Source organism: Schistocerca gregaria, chromosome 2 (genome assembly GCF_023897955.1).
Source record: "Schistocerca gregaria isolate iqSchGreg1 chromosome 2, iqSchGreg1.2, whole genome shotgun sequence".
Classification (NCBI taxonomy): domain Eukaryota; kingdom Metazoa; phylum Arthropoda; class Insecta; order Orthoptera; family Acrididae; genus Schistocerca; species Schistocerca gregaria.
In genome coordinates this window covers 248888548-248900934 of record NC_064921.1, presented here as the reverse complement: position 1 = coordinate 248900934, position 12387 = coordinate 248888548, and the positions used below count along the sequence as shown (strand labels likewise).

General features: G+C 44.1%; 1 protein-coding gene across 1 annotated transcript in view; it reads right to left on the bottom strand.

The window, feature by feature from the left end:
- LOC126336785 (uncharacterized) overlaps positions 1-12387 on the bottom strand; it is a 1589831-nt gene that overhangs the window by 331530 nt on the left and 1245914 nt on the right. The window contains exon 6 of the mRNA XM_050000805.1: positions 3099-3174. The gene's annotated coding sequence lies outside the window, so the exon portion shown is untranslated. The remainder of the gene's footprint in view (positions 1-3098; positions 3175-12387) is intronic.

The following is a 12387-nucleotide window of genomic DNA, read 5'->3' as shown; positions in this document are numbered from 1 at the left end:
GCGACTGTGAAAACAATCAGTTTATTTATAAATAATTTTTTTGCTACCAGTCACAATTTTCTTTTATTTACATTTCACACGATGCGTTTCGGGAAGTGATTGCCATTCTCAAGTGCGTTTTCCTCTGTGTACGATGCCACTTTTTCGTAAAAAAATTACAGAAAAGGTATAGTACACAGGTAAAACCGCATTTCAAAATGGGAGTCGTTTCCCAAAACGAGTCGTGTGTAAATAAAAAATCGTGACTTTTAGCAGAAAAATTATTTATAAACAAACCCGTACTTCAATCAATTCTCTACAAGGCAAGATATATCTCCACCAATAAAAATACTAGACAGAGGAATTGCGTATTTAGTTTGAATTCTTCCATTTGTTGATATCGTGTGGAATAGTTATTTTAGTAGATTCCATATATACAAAAAGAGTACGCTACTCATTGCAGAGAGACGTGCTGTAAGGGTGATATCTGATGTCTATTCTACAATTTCTGGTAAGCAACAGTTTAAAAACGTAGACACAACAACAACAATCTTTGAATATCGCTGTTATAAAGTTTGTTGTGAAGAACCCGGCACACAATGAAAATAGTAGTAGCATGCACAAATATAACGTTACAAACATGAACAGCCTCCACTATCCACAACTTAACCTTGCTCTTGCAAAGAACGAGCGAAGTATGCAAACATAAAAATATTTGGCCACCTCCGTTCTGAGTTAAAGGTGCTGGAAGACAACGAAAGTTTTAAAACCTAACTAAAACCATTTATGCTTGACAACTCATTCTACTACATAGGTGAATTCCTTAATGGGAATTGGGTGACACATAACACATTTTGTTGTAGATAAAGATTTTTTTTAAATCTCTGTTTTCATAGAGAAAATACTCTTATGTCTTACTGGTAAAGCTATTGACACGTTTCATAGCGTAGTGACATGTTGCGATTATGATCCGTGAAACTCGGAAACAAACTAAGCACCAATTTCCCGAGAAACATCCCATCAGAAAGTGCACAACCTAACAGGAGAATCATGAGCTCTGTAAGAAATTGTAACCTGCACTTATCAATGTCTGTGTGCATCACCACAAACCCAAGTTTATTATCATCAGATAAACTACCGAAGTAATATGGAGCTGAAGGCATGGTGTATATACCAAATGCCAACAAATTTAAAGAAGTGCAGAAGGCTATCACTCTATCCTCATTTACTGGCTGCTGAAGATATTTGTGCAGTAGTAGTAGTGCGAAAAGTATCCCAGAGCCGGTTGATATAGACGAATAAAACTCTCTCCGATAAAAGAGCTCCACTGGCACCACATATGCATTTGCTAATTACGTTCACATACCTACGCAGAGAGAGGTAATGATTCGAAAATAATTTATGACAAAAATTGTCAATGTGCTCATACTACACACTTGAAGATCTTTCCAGACACGCAGTGGAGTGTTTCATATGATTTAACTGGCGAAAAACGAAATGAGAAAACAAGAAAACCAAAATATCTCGACGCGAATACGTGCTGAATTTTCGTAAAATAAGTGAAAGTGCTACCTCCATCCTTCGACCAGATCCGAGGAAATGCAAATATTGCCACGACGGGCGAGTAATTCCTGATTAACTCGGAAACGGCGCAACGTATAGAATTTTTTTCTTAACTATTATTTCTCAGCACAAGCTATCATGTAACTCGCTTACAAGCTTTTCTAACTGTTTCTGACCACCCCGTATATTGCAGCGAGTAACAGCTGTTTGAACTTATAAAATAATTTTTTTTAATATATGGCAATTGGCCACATCAGCAAAACTAATTGGTTTTTTATTCTGTTGCCTGATCTCTGGAAGACCAGATGATGAGTGATTGTGCGCTTTTGTGTGATTAACCACACTGCCTTTCACAGCTGAGTGCCTGGCAAAGTTAAGTTGAATTGTGGTTTCTATTTTCTGAACAATATTTTAACGATCGACAAAGCTGTATTCTTCAGGTGCTCAAAAAAAGGTTCAAATGGCTCTAGGCACTATGGGACTTAACATCTGAGGTCATCAGCCCCCTAGACTTAGAACAACATAAACCTAGCTAACATAAGGACATCACACACATCCAATGACCAAGACAGGATTCGAACCTGCTACCTAGCAGCAGCGCGGTTCCGGACTGAAGCGCCTAGAACCGCTCGACCACAAGTCGCTGCCTGGTCTTCAATCAGACTGTGAACTATTATTGTTGGACTGGCACCGCTATTTATTACTGATGAAAGATCGATTCCCTCCCAACTTTTTCATCTCGACACCCTGTTAGGAAGGTTAGCGTGCTGAGAAGTCGACCTTTCTTCCAGCGACCTCTCCTCATTACGAAACGCCTCATTGCCGTAGAGTGAAGTGATGTCGGCGAGATATAGTTCGCAGTCTGGTTGGAGTCCAAGAAACGAATACACGTAACAGCAAAACTCGTAGCACCTGGAAAAAAAAAAAAAGAAAAAAACGGCTGGGCAGGGTGGGTCGACGAAATATTGCACATAAAACGGAAACGACAATTCGGCGGAACATCGGGAAGCACACCATTAATTAATCACGCCGAGAAACCTGAGAGATAACATTTCTTTGCTCACTGCGTACGGTTGGCAAAACTGCGCGCATTAGTAGTCCTTCGTCACAGGTCTTCATAACGGGTTCCCTATGACATCATACGACTCTCCCTGCCGGGATAGCATGGATTCCTGTAGTTTGGGTGTGATCGTGAGCATTGTGGCGTCAAGTGTAAGTTAATGTGCTACTTCTGGTGAGACCGTGGTATAAGTACCATAATAAAAGTATAGACCAAGTACGTTACCTTACATACTGGCCGAAATATGTCAATGAAATAGACCAGTTTACCTAACACTGCTGAACTTAGCAACTGATCAGAATGAAAGAAAATCATTATGCGGTAGCAGCGACCACTCAGATGCGTTACAACATCGCCTTGCCGCTTCCCACTGTTCTAATTAACTTGCTACGCAGCGCACGGCACGAGACTACTCAGTTCATTATTTCTGGTTCACACGACTGCTCTTCCCAGAAGAGACGCGCCGTTCCAAAGCAGTGTGCGCTGAATGGCTTACCTCGTCAGAAGGAGCGGACGTGTGGAGTCACCACCATCCGGTGTTGGGCCTGTGGTACAGCTGTCTGGGCGGCATCCTGCAACAAAAGCACGGCCGCGTTATTACCTGCGGGCGAGCAGTCAGTGTCTTGTTGACAAGGACAGTTCGTTTGTACTGCCAAGAACACAATTGATAAACAGCAAAGAAAGAAATGGCCCTAACTCTCCACTCGAATGGAAGGTTGGCTGTAGATTATGCCGCTCAACTGCAAGGTCTTCAAAGCCCAGTAATACGTTGGCGCGAATGTAGTTGAAATACTTAAAATTAAATGAAATTTGTATTATACCCAGAATGCTGCACACACTCGCAACCAATTGCATTCATTTATACAGCGTGTAACGTGTAGAAGTACAGATACGTTATTTGTAGTAGGCCTACCTTAATACGTCCAAACAGCAATGAGTTGGTTGTTCTTTCCCTGCGTCGAACAAGGTTCCCACAAACACGACACTGTTTCCTACACGGTCGTAATTGCACTACTAAGTGGACTCCACCTGCCAGTATAGACTAACCGTTTTGCATCCACGTGTCCGCACTTCAAAAACCGACCTGCCGCCGGGGGAAAATAAGCTATAATGGCTTGCTGTTGCCACATTCTTTGGAGGCAGCAGACAACCTAAACACATACAACTTGAAATAGCTATAATTCTAAGTCTGCAAATGTAAATGCTGATGTAATGTTTTTAAGTGTAGCATCCTCAGTCACCAATAGAAATATCTGCACTTACCACTCGTTACACTCTGAACAAAAACGTCAAAAGCTGAAAATCTAAGGCAATGTCTTGAATAATAATATGCACGAGGGGTGGTAAAATTTTTTTAAATACCACCTCAAAAAAAGTTAAATAATGAATTTATAGTTTGTTTGGAATTCTGGTATACACTGAAACCGCCTCGCCACAGAACCGCACCACGCCGCTTGAAAAGCTAAAACAAAATAGTGGAGAACACTGCTAAAGTGGTTGGTTGGTTGATCTGGGGAAGGGGACCAAACAACGATGTCATCAATCCCGTCGCATTAGCGAAGGATGGGGAAGAAAGTCGGTCGTTGCCTTTTCAAAGGAACCATCGCGGCATTTCCCTGTAGCCATTTGGGGGAAATCACGGAAAACCTAAATCAGGATGGCCGGAGGCGGGTTCGAACCCTCGTCCTTCCGAATGCGAGTCCTGTGTGCTGACCACTGCGTCACCTCGCTCGGCGATGAAGTGCCGGGCAAACACTGAGACATAAGTAAACTAGTTAATTTAGTAACGGGGGAGATAGGGAAATGTTTCGTGGCGTGGAGGAGGAATAGTTAAAATCTGTAGAGACACTCAAGGACTGAGAATAGCAAGCACCTTCAAATGGATGTAGGTTATACTCGTCATGCAAAGATGAAAATTGGTTTCTCGCAAAAGGAACTGTTAAAAGTTTAAAAAAAATGAGGCTATTACCTATACTTACAAGGGAAGCAGAATCGAAAAGATGATGCATACCACTACTTGCTGCTTGTACTCTTCACTGTACTTTGTGTTTGCACTGCCACCTCACATAGTCAGAGATGTGCTGTGTTTACGTTGACACAATTTAAAACAACTGAAACTTTCAATTATCTTTGTACTCAACGTAAACGTAGCCTGTCTCTGACAAAGTGACAGTATAATAATAATGTACAGTACAGAATAATAGTAACAAGCAGCAGTTTGCTGGCTCTCTTCGATTCTATTTCTCTCGTTAGCAGTGCCTTTTTCTGAAAAACCCATTTTATCATCAGCAAAATACGAATGATAAATTGCTTTTCACTTGGTCTGCTGCTGTGAAAGTGCGTCTGTGCTCTACGCTAACGCCAGGAACACAAAGGGACAATTATCCACCTGAAGATTTCGTGTGATCCATCGAAACGCGTAGTAAGAAGATAAACAAGTGACAGGCGCAGTAAACTCTTTTATTTATACAGATTGTTAAAAACAGTCTCAATTGCTTGTACGGGTGTTGCATGGCCGGTTGTGCTGAGAAATGATTGTTAAGAAAAAAAATTCTATACTTTGCACCGTTTGCAAGTTTTTAGTATTTAAGCTAGCCGACCAAGCAGCCTGCCAGTGGGTGTGTGTTCTTCGTTTAGTTTCCTCAAACCGAACAAACAGTTTTTTCTCACCTAGCATCAATTCATCACTTTCCAAGAAGGCACGTTTTAACGGGTATTGAGCTTATCAACAAATGGTAACTCAAGGAGCCAAAGATCTCTGCACATTACCGCACTTCAGCACGAGCAAGTGCTCGAATTTGCGCGCGCAACGAAGTGAGTGGCTAACTTAAGTGTTAAATAACTCGTAAACTTTGCAGAGTATCAACTTTTTTTCTTAACAGTTATTTCTCAGCAAACCCTCCACTGCAACAGCCTTACAAGCTTTTCAGATTGTTTCCGACCAACCTTTATTTGTCAACTGTTGCAGCCCTGATTATGCTATCTTTTGTGGATGGAATATACAGGGTGTCCGAAAAGTGTTTCCCTTATTACATAAACTGATAACTTAGGCCAGAAGTAAGATACAAATATGAAACTTGTGTCGAATTGTTTACAACTATCTAAGTTTTTTCTGTTTTAGGTTCGCAGTACGTAAGTAGTGGATGAGGTACAGTGTCCAAGAAGCCATGTTAACCAATCAGGAGAAGGCACAGTGTATCCTGTGGTACTATGAGGCAGTGCAGATACACTTCCAGACAACATTTGGAAGGAATCCACCTGATGTCAAGAGCATTAAAGCCTGCTATGACAAGTTCAAGAATAGAGGATCGGTTGCTGACCTTCTGAGGACTGGTCGACCAAGAACCTCAGCAGTCAGGGTGGTAACTGTAAGGCAGTCTTTTCTGCGAAGTCCGAAGAAATCGGTGCGCAGGGCCAAACGTGAATTATAGATGCCAAAAAGCTCTCTCCATGACATTTTACACAAATGTTTATTGTTTCGTGCATACAAGGTACAAATCGTTCAGGCCCTGTTGCCCAATGACAGTACACGTCGATATGACTTTGCGAAATGCTATCACGTATTGAGGACGATGATGGTTATCTCAGACTAATTGCCTTTTCCGACGAAGCGACCTTTTTTGTCAGTGGCGTAGTGAATCGCCATGATGTGCGCATTTGGGGTTCACAACTCCCTGGCGAAGTCATGGAGCGCACCAGAGGCAGTCCAAAGGTGAATGTTTGGCGCGCGCGATCGAAGTATAGGGCCATTCTTCTTAGCTGAGGCTACCGTCACATCTACAGTGTATCTGGACATGTTCCAACTGCATAATGTTCCTCAGCTGCTTCAGTATCACCCCGATGTCTTGTTTCAGCAAGACGGTGCACTGCCTCATTGGGGTTTGGACGTCCGTGCTTATCTCGATATGACCTTATCTGGGCAATGGATTGGTCATGATGGCCCAACGGTTTGGCCTCCACGCTCTCCTGCCATAACCCCATTAGACTTCTTTTTATGGGGTTTTGTCAAGGACGAGGTCTACCGAACACGTGTACCAGATCTTGAAACCCTGCGGCAACAGATAACTACAGTCGTTGAATCGATCCCTCCAGTGATGTTGGCTAATGTGTGGACGGAAATTGAAAATCGCCTAGATGTGCTACGTGCTACCAACGGTGCTCATGTGGAAGTTAAATGATGTGTGAAAAAAACTTTGATAGTTTGTAAAGAATTAGACACCATTTTCATATTTGTATCTTACTTCTAGCCTGAGTTATCAATTTATGCAATCAGGGAAAGATTTTCGGGCACGCTGTACATTAGTTTGGAGAGATGCACCGCAACAGTCTTCGGACTGCAGATTTTAAATACTTCGACGGTTCCCTAAAGAGATCCAGGGCCGATTTCCTCCGTCGCCGTTGCCGAACTCAGCTGTTTCTGCTTCGCCGACCAGAGGTCGAACCGCGAGTCGTGTGCGCTGCCTAGTCGTCAGCAGGCAGTGAAGGCCAGCGCAGGCCATGCCTCTGCAGCAGCAACAACAGCTGCACCAGCGGCCGCGGCGACGTCTCACGCCGGCTCGGCGCCGCCTGTTGCGAAAGAGGAAGTCATATCCTGCCTGATAGCCGCGGGGAGTGCAGCAAACACGCCGCGTCGTGCCGTGCCCAGGCAGCGAACGTCCCAGACCGAACTCTCATCTTACCTGCCAATGCTGCAACTCGTCCGTAAACACGCAAGACGAATATGCGGCAAGTGTAGAGTGTGACAATACGGCCTGTTTCACACTTGCACCGGTTCGGTTAGTTTTCTGTTCTTTTCCGGTCGCTGCCGACAAGCGTGAAACGGTGTTCCGGTACCTATTCGGTACCTAAAACACTGAAGCACCAAAGTAACTGGTATAGGCATGCGTATTCAAATACAGAGATATGTAAACAGGCGGAATACGGACAGAGATGTGTAAACAGGCAGAATACGCCTAGCTAAGACAAACAGTGCCTGGCGTAGTTGTTCGATCAGTTACTACTGCAAAATGGCAAGTTACCAAGATTTAAGTCAGTTTGAACGTGGTGTTGTAGTGGTGCACGAGCGATGGGACACATCTTCTCCGAGGTAGCGATGAAGTGGGGATTTTCCCGTACAACCATTACATGACATAGTGATGGAGTCGCTGAGGCTGGTAAAAGATCCTGCAAGAACGGAAGAAACGACGACTCAAGAGAATCGTTCAGCATGACAGAAGAGCAACTCTGCCGCAAATTGCTGCAGATTTCAGTGCTAGCCCATCAACAAGCGTCAGAGTGCGAACCATTCAACGAAACATCTTCGGTATGGGCTTTCGGAGCCGAAAGCCTACTCATGTACCCTTGATGGCTGCACGACACAAAGCTTTACGCCTCGCCTGGGCTCGTCAACACCGACCTGGGACTGTTGATGACCGGAAACATGTTGCCTGGCCGGACGAGTCTCGTTCCAGATTGTATCGTGGGACGTGTACGGATATGGAGACAACCTCATCAATGCACGGACCGTTCATGTCAACAGGGGACTTTTCAAGTTGTTGGAGGCTATGTAATGGTTTGGGGCGTGTGAAGTGTGAAGTGGGAGTGATATAGGACCCCTAAAATGTGTAGATACAACTTCGACATGTGCCACGAAGGTAAGCATCCTGCCTGATCACCTGCATCCATTCATGTCCACTGCTCGTCACTACGGGCTTGGGCAATTTCAGAAGGACAATGCGACACCCCACACGTCCAAAACTGCTACGGAGTGGCTGCAGGAGCACTCTTCTGAGTTTGAACACTTTCACTAGCCATCAATCTTCGTAGACATGAACGTTATTGAGCATATCTTGGATGGCTTGCAACGTGCTGTTTAGAAGAGATCTCCATCCCGTCGTACTGTTACGAATTTATGGACAGCCCTGCAGGATTCATGGTGTCAATTCCCTCCAGACACTACATCAGACATTAGTCGACTCCATGCCACGTCGTGCTGCGGCACTTCTGTGTGCTCGTGGGGGGCCTATACGATATTAGGTAGGTGTACCAGTTTCTTTGGCTCTTCAGTGTAGAAACATTACAGCATCGGATACTCCCTTGACATGAACAGGTTTCATCAGGTTTCTATTACGTGCAAACTCGTTTGTAGGGACCAGAAAGCAATCAAGGCGATCATGCACACACACATACACACACACACACATACACATACACATACACATACACATACACACACGCACGCACACACACACACACACACACACACACACAGCGAGTGGATCTCCTTAAAAATTATCTCTTATTTTGTGAAAGCTGTCGCATGATTTTGATAAAATGTGCGGTTTTACAGATATTGATGTGGAGCGGTGTATTTCTGCAGTGCAATCTACAACAATGCTGTTGGACAAAATTTGCGATATATAAGTTTAAATTTAAAACGCAGGGAGCACAGATAGGCGATTGTGTTGAAATTATCAACCACTTTGATGAATTTGACTCACTGAAAAATGAAATTGGGCAAGGCCTGAAAATTTCTTTTTTTTTCGAACAAGAGACGTCCTACATTGGGACAGGTGGTAAACTCAGCGTGATTTTGAGGAAACGTAAAAGAAAATTATTTGAAAATCAAGGAAATAATCAATGACATTTATTTAAAATACATATCAAACTGTAACACAGCACCATTTTCCTGCGATAAGTATCAAGGTAAAGGAAACTGTCAACTCACTGAACCAACTTCTGACAGGAACTAATCTTTCAACTACTGAGCCTCTGTACGGAAGAAAACTAAAAATTAAACTCAACTTGATCGGAAGAGGCCCCGTATGACCCTAACGGTACTGACCGATCGCCGTGCCATCCTCAGTCTTCAGGCGTCACTGGATGCGGAGATGAAGGGGCGTGTGTTCAGCACATCGCTCTCCCGGCCATTTTCAGATTTCGTGATCGAAACAGCTACTTCTCAGTTAAGTAGCTCCTCAGTTTACCTCACAAGGACTGAGTGCGCCCGGCTTGCCAACAACGCTCGAAAGACCGAACGGTCAGCCATCCGAGTGCTAGCCAAGTCCGACAGCGCTTAACTTCGGTGATCTGACGGGAACCGGCAAGGCCGCTGGTACATGAAAGAAAATACAGATCCTAATATGAACCGTGTGAGAACCGTTTATGTGTGAAAGGGTTTCATTTGTTTTCTGTTGCAGCCAAAAGGGAATTGAACCGAATGAAACCACATACACTACGTGATCTAAAGCATCCGGACACCTGGCTGAAAATGACTTACAAGTACGTGGCGCCCTCCATCGGTCATGCTGGAATTCAGTATAGTATTGGTCCACCTTTAGCCTTGACGACAGCTTCCACTCTCGCAGGCATACGTTCAATTAGGTGCTGGAAGGTTTCTTGGGGAATTGCAGCTCATTCTTCACGGAGTGCTGCACTGAAAAGAGGTGTCGATGTCGGTCGCTGAGGCCTGGTACGAAGTCGGCGTTCCAAAACATCCTAAAGGTGTTCTATAGCATTCAGGTCAGGATCCTGTGTAAGCCAGTCCATTACCGGGATTTTACTGTCGTGTAACCAGTCCACCACAGGCTGTACATTATGAACAGGTGCTTCATCGTGTTGAAAGATGCAATCGCTATCCCCGGATTGCTCGTGAACAGTGGGAAGGAAGAAGGTGCTTAAAACATCAATGTAGGCCCCTGCTGTGGTAGTGCCACGCAAAACAACAATGGGTGCAAGGCCCCTCCATGAAAATCACGACCACACCGTAACGGCCTCCGAATTTTCCTGTTGGCACTACACACGCAGGCAGATGACGTTCACTGGGCATTCGCCATACCAACACCCTGCCATCGGATCGCCACATCGCGTACAGTGAGTCGTCACTCCACACAACGTTTTTCCTCTGTTCAATCATCCAATGTTTACGCTCCTTACATCGAGCGAGGCATCGTTTGACATTTACTGATGTGATGTGTGGTTTATGAGCAGCCGCTCGATCAAGAAATCCAAGTTTTCTCACCTCTCGCTTAACTGTCATAGTACTTGCAGTGGATCCTGATGCAGTTTGGAATTCGTGTGTGATGGTTTGGATAGATGTCTGCCTATTACACATTACGACCCTCCTCAACTGTCGGCGGTCTCTGTCAGTCAACAGACGAGGTCGGCCTGTATGCTTTTGCGCTGTACTTGTCCCTTCACGTTTCCACTTCATTATCACATTAGAAACAGTGGACCTATGGATGTTTAGGAGCGTGGAAATCTCGCGCACAACGTATGACACAAGTGACTCCCAATCACCTGACCACGTTCGAAGTCCGTGAGTTCCGCTCAGCGCCCCATTCTGCTCTCTCACGATGTCTAGTGAATACTGAGGGTGCTGATATGGAGTACCTGGTACTAGGTGGCAGCACAGAGCGCCTAACATGAAAAACGTATGTTTTGGGGGGTGTCCAGATACTTTTGATCAAATAGTGTGTTTGTGAAGCATGTCTAACTAAAGACGTTAGCGGTTCCAAAACCTCGACACATTAGCTGGGGTATAATGGGTAGTTAAGGAGAGAGCTAGATAAGAATGACAATTTTCAGTGTTGAGACTAAATCTATCTCAGTGAAAGGTAAGCAAGGCGTGAACGACATATTTCAAGTATGGGGGCTTATTTTGATGGTTTTAATCATACTTTAGATAACTCAGCACTGTGCAATACACGGTAACACCCCACTCTGTGAGGGCACAAACAGGCAATGTATTTTCCGCCACAGGTATGGCTCACCGGTACGCAAGAAAGTCCTCTTCAATCGATCCTGTATTATCCTCTTGGGCCCACTTCTCGCAATTTGCGCGTAAGTACTTTACCCGATCATCTGATTTTCTAGTTGACGAGTAGATCTCTTTGCAAAGAAGAGAAGGCGTTTCATTTTAATCTTCAGAAGAGCTGTTTGACTCACAAGGCTTCAGACTCTTCTCTTTTTTATGGTCTAGTTTTTTAACCTGCGAGAAGATGCTTCCGTTGCACTGGAGCCGCGCGTGGTGACCGCGCGGTTAGAGGCGCCATGTCACAGATTGCGTGGCTCCTCCCGCCGGAGGCTCGAGTCCTCCTTCCGGCGTGGGTGCCTGTATTGTTCTTATCGTAAGTTAGTTTACGTTAGTTTACGTAGTGTGTAAGACTAGGGACGGATGACCACAGCAGTTTGGTCCCTTAGAAATTCACATACATTTGAACATTCCTTTTTTTCTTCTCTGAATTCATTTTTGTAGGGAGACTTCCTGATCACGGCGCATTTCCCTCTCCACCTGGCAGATGTTGATCTCTCTTAATGAGCTTCAGTCTCTCCGGTGATACAGTGAACGAAGACTGTGTCTCCACGGACGAGAGAGTGGAGAAGAAGCAGAAACTGAATCTGTTGTGTTCTACGAATCTGGCATTATTCTTTCTGTTATATCTTATGGTGAGAATTCCTCTTCACCGTATGCATTTACATTAAACGGAAAATACCCGACTTTAAAACACAGATAGGTCATTTTGCATTTTTGCTTTTCTAATACAGCTAAGTATGAACAACTGGGCTGTTTGTTACTGTGTTGCCACTCTTACCGGATAGCTGTTATGCTGTATCTTAATTTCCTGACCGTATAAAGGGTTTAACGATCCCATTTCAAATAAAAATATATATCTCTTCAATAAGGGATAATTAATCAAATTATTAGTGACAAAAACAATATCAAAATTGGCGCAAAATAACTGTAGTCTAAATTCTCTATGTAATTATTAAATTGCAGTTGTTAAATAGTGAATACACAATAGTGC